At 42.2% G+C, this 5,309-nt stretch overlaps 1 long non-coding RNA gene across 1 annotated transcript in view; it reads left to right on the top strand.

Annotated features, from left to right (window-relative positions):
- LOC122547801 overlaps positions 1-5,309 on the top strand; it is a 16,372-nt gene that overhangs the window by 998 nt on the left and 10,065 nt on the right. The window lies entirely within an intron of this gene.

Below are 5,309 nucleotides of genomic sequence, written 5' to 3'. Positions count from 1 at the left end.
CACCTCACATTTATCTAAATTAAACTCCATCTGCCACTCCTTGGCCTAGTGACCCATCTGATCAAGATCCTGTGTACTCTAAGGTAACTTCCAATTTTGGTGTCATCTGCAAACTTACGAACTATACCTGCTATTTTCACATCCAAATCATTTATGGAAATGATTTGATTCATGATTAGATTAGATTCCTTACAGTGTGGAAACAGGCCCTTCGGCCCAACAACTCCACACCAACCCTCCGAAGAGCAACCCACCCAGACGCATTCCCCTACCCCTTCACCCAACACTATGGGCAATTTAGCGTGGCCAATTCACTTAACCTGCAGATCTTTGGACTGTGGGAGGAAACCGGAGCACCTGTGAGGCAGCAGTGCTAACTACTGTGCCATCGTGCCACCCCAACTTGCTTCTCACTGATTTCTAAGGTACACCTGATCAGGTGCTGGGATTTATCTAACTTTATGCATTTTGAGATGTCCACTGTAACATGAACATTTCTTAAGATGTCGCCATCTCTTTCCCCACATTCTATATCTTACATGACCTTCTCCACAGTAAACACTTGACCTTCTCCACAGTAAACACTGATGCAAAATATTTGTTTAGTATCTCCCCATCTCCTGTGGTTGCACATATCGGGTGCCTTGCTGATCTTTGAGGGGCACTATTCTCTCCCGAGTTAATCTTTTATCCTGAATGTATTGATTGAATCTGTTTGGATTCTCCTTACCCCGATTTGCCAGTGCTATCTCATGTTCCGTTTTTGCCTTCCTGATTCTCCTCTTAAATATATTCCTCCTGATTTCTGCTGCCTATACCTGACATATGCTTCCTACTTTTTCTCAAACAAAACCTCAATTTCTTAAGTCATCCAGTATTCCCTGCACCTACCAGCCTTGCCTTTCACCCGAACATGAACATACTGTCTCTGGACTCTCATTATCTCATGTTTGAAGGCTTCCCATTGTCCAGCCCTGAGTAGCTTTGAGTGTGAGTTTAGAGATAAAAACTCGATGGAGTGATAGGCCATCTCTACCCTGTATGATGTCAACATTCTATAATTTGGAACTGAAAGTTCTGATTATTCTTGTCTTTGTTTTGAGAAAATGTGAACAAGTGGAAGTTCCAGCTGTAGGTGTGATCAGTATCAGCTTCAGGTTCTGTATTAAAGTGCTCATTCACAGAGAGAATTTTCTGAAATCAGTTGTATTAACAAGGAAAGCTGTGGGATAACAGTGAGCAGGAGAACAGCTCTCAAGGAGCTCTCCAACAAGAGATATTAAATGACTGAATAACGTCAGCAGAATGAAGGTCATCACTGAAAAGAAAATCAAAAGGTATTTAGGTATTTAAGGGATTGATAGAGAATGAAATATTGCAAGTATTGTTGTTTGAAATCAAATGGAAATGTATGTTTGAGACGTAACAGGATCAGATTAATCCAGTCTTTGGGTTATTCAAATCCAGACCCACATCATTAAAATAAACCTGCTGTCGTAACTTGTTTGTGCAAAATGATATTAAAATGTTTGAAGATGTAATCACGGTTTCCCAGTGGACATACCACACAATATAAAACAAAGTCTCTGGAACTATGTCAGCTCCATCTCCGAGAGAATTCTCCAATTCCAACAGATTGCCAGCAACAGGAAGGGTCAGGTTGTGTCACAAACAACGAAATGCATCTTCTCAGGGAAAGGATTGAGAGAGTGTATGAGACCATTCTGGCTGTCGTTGGTGTTCCTGGTAAGTCTTGTAACAACTTAACTTATATAAACCTCTGCATTGAATCATCCCCATTTCTCCCGACAACTGATCGTTATTATATTCCCATTTAGCAAAGCAAATACTGAAGCCAGTTGATAGTGTCCTCACTTACTGAGTTAAAGTGAATAGTTTGTAGATTGGAGGCTCCTCAGTAATGTTTGTTTCCCTATACATTGAGGCCACAGTGTTTACCAAGACTTTAACAAGACTTTAACAAGGCTACCTCTGTCTGTGGTAGTTCACACTTGATATAGGTTTTGTAACAACCCACCTCACAGTGATACCTGGTGTTTCCCATTCCTTGATGGAAAGGGATTGTGTTGGTGGATCTTGCTCAGGCAGCTCACTCCAAATGGTAGCCCAGATACAACAGGGCAATGGGTGGGTTCAGCAGGTCATTAGGGATTAGGAGACAATGGTGTTTTCAGAGATGTTAGAAAAAGCACAGCAGGACAGGCAGCATCTGAGGAGCAGTAGGAATCGACTGCCGTCGAGCCATATACGACACCTTGGGTATATAACCAGGTTTCTATGAGTAATCTGCTGCTCATGTTCTTCCCTATGTCCTTTAAAAATTCAATGATTCATTGAGAGAGACTCTTTAAACTTCATATAACATGGAACAACAATTATCTTTGTGTCATTACTTACAGTCTGGGCTCAGGCACAGAGAATTTTCATTAATAACTTCAAATCTATTTTTTCATTTCTCTTTCAGTTAGTCTCGTGGTGATTGTAATCTTAGCTCGGGGCAAATGTGGTCTTTCTACATGCAGCACTCGCTATCTTGTGGCCATGACAACGTCAGATCTACTGTTCATTATTTTTTATATCATCCTTCACTGATTTCAACAGTATTATTATCCATTGTGTTTCCTGCAAATCACTCCTGTTTGTGGTGTTCTCTATGTCCTCAACCGCTTGAGCATTGATTGTTCTGCGTGGTTCACCATTGCTTTTTCCTTTGATCGATTTGTTTCCATTTGTTTACATGAGATGAAAACTAAGTATTGCACAGGGAAAACTGCAATGAGGGTTCTTGCAACAATCTGCATCTTCTTTTGTTTAAAGAACATTCCCAACTCCTTTGTGTATTACCCTGGAAAAATGATCAACAATGTTCCATGGTACTGTTATAACAGGCCTGGTTATTATAATGACCCGCGGTGGATCAGTTTTAGACATTTTGAGACTTTTTAACACCACTGTTCCCATTCACCTTTATTGTCTTTATCAACATTCTGACTGTCAGACATATCTTCGAGGCCATTAAGGTGCGGAAGGAACTGAGAGGGCAGAGAAAAACAGAGAATGATCCAGAGGTAGAGAGCAGGAAGAATTCTGCGATTTTACTCTTTGCCATATCTGCCAGCTTCATATTTCTCTGCTTGTTGCATATTTTATATTTTTTTAAAGCTGGTTATTCCTTGGATTCTGTTTCTTTTGATCTCTTTGTTCAGATTGGATATATGCTGAGGAACTTCAGTTGCTGCACAAATGCCCTTATTTATGTGGTGACGCAGAAACATTTCAGAGACCAGTTAAAGTACGCCATGACATATCCAGTTAGAAAAATAATTCAATTGGTGAATCAATCCAAGTAACTCAGAGCCAACATTAGGTGTAACAGAGAACGGAACGAGGAGTCCACGTGAGGAATGGACCGAAAGGAGAAGGAGGAGCAGCAACATGATAACACTCCTTTCCTCATGGTCAAGGAATGACTCCATCTGAGGAGCAAAGTGAATGAGACTGGAGGTGTAAAGTCAGTGTAAAGTGCTGTTAGCAATCAGCAACAATTAGTAGGAAGTGGGACAACAAAAGCAAAACCAAATATACACAAAAGCTACATTTATTCCAAGTAATCCATTCTCAGTGAGTGAAGAGGTTAGAAAAATAAATGATGTGGAGGAAGGTGTAATCGTTCACTGCAGGCCTGAGAGGGAAATGCAACGACAGGCTCCTGTCCACTCTTCCTCACTAAATTCTCTGAGCCACACATCTGGGCAAAGTAAAACACACGAGAAGTTTCCTGTCAGAAAGAGGAAAGAACATACTGTAAGGATTCTGTGTCTTTTTTTTTCACAATAATTGACTTCGTTTACATTCTGTTCCTTGCTTCGATTCCTGGCAATCGCAAATAAAGATTTCACATTGATCACTAGGAAACCATAAAAACAAAGGGCATTTGATCAGTTTGTCAATACATTTGTTTTTTATTCTAAGACAATTAAATGTAAAGCAGGAGTAGACAAAGGCAGACTGGATGAAACTGTTTACCTGCTGCACACCTCCTCCCTCCCTTCCTCCCCACTGTGATCCCATTGAGATGACTCTGGCTATGCTCCATCCCTGGGGGAGTATGCCCTAGGTGGAGGGAGCTGGGAGCTGACTGAATGAGCTGGGAATTGGGCAGTGAGGGGGCTTTGAGTGAGAGACTTGGGGATGTTTCAAACAGGTTCTGGCAGCCATTGTCTCTTTCACTGTGTGCACTGAGCAGGGGGTGAGTACCGGTGTGTTTCTGTCTGTTTCTGAGTGACTGTGAGTGTGGGGAGTGTTGAACCTCCGCCCCAGTTTTGATCCTTTAACCTCACTCCCTCCTTGAACCAATCCCTCCTAAAGCAAACCCCTGGAGCAGAGTCTGTTCCAAATGGAGAGAGGGAGAGAGCTCGGGCCAACTGATATGGTGAATATCACCTCTTTAATGTGGCCATATCTTTCCTTATCACCTGTTTTATCTCTCTGATTTTTCCTCTTTCTTCTCTCTCAGTCTTTCGCTTTGTCTCTATCTCTCACTCTCTGTCTATATCACTCTACATCTCCCTCTCCCTCTCAACCTTTCTCTCTCACACTATCTTTCTTTCTCTCTCTCTCTCTTACTGACAGCCTCTTCTTTTGTATTTTTCTCTCCTGCCTCTTCTTTCTACCTTTATCTATGTTCTTTCTCACTCTTTTGCTCTTTCTTCTTCTCTCATTTTCCCCTATCTTTCCTTCTCTTCCTTTTCTTCCCTATTTCTGTCTTTCAATCCTGAAACAGCACCGTCCCTTCAATATTGGACACCCTCCCCCTCCTACAGCACATTTAGCCCCTGTCCCCCTCCATGACCCCAGTCCATTTGCCCTCCCCTGTGCTGCTTCATCTCCCCTGAACTGCCCCTCTGCAGTTTCTCTATTTCACACCCACTGCATATAAAAGCCCCTCAGTATCTCCATCCATCAACAATACCCTTCCCCATGCTGTGTCCCAGGTCCTGGTCTGGAGGACAAAGTGAGCGTGTGAAGAGACTGACGTGTGTTTTGACTGCGTACCATAATGTCATGGAGTCATAGAGTCATACAGCACTGAGACAGACCCTTTGGACCAACCAGGCCACACCGACCATGTTCCCAAAATAAACTATTCCCAACTGCCTGCGCTTGGCCCATATCCCTCCAAACCTTTCCTCTTCATGAACTTATCCAAATGTATTTTAAACACTGTAGTTGTATCTGCACCCACCACTTCCTCTGGTAGTGCATTCCACACATGAACTACTAAAAAT

This window comes from Chiloscyllium plagiosum, unplaced genomic scaffold, assembly GCF_004010195.1.
Source record: "Chiloscyllium plagiosum isolate BGI_BamShark_2017 unplaced genomic scaffold, ASM401019v2 scaf_14377, whole genome shotgun sequence".
Taxonomy (NCBI): domain Eukaryota; kingdom Metazoa; phylum Chordata; class Chondrichthyes; order Orectolobiformes; family Hemiscylliidae; genus Chiloscyllium; species Chiloscyllium plagiosum.
This window is presented reverse-complemented; position numbering and strand designations above follow the sequence as displayed.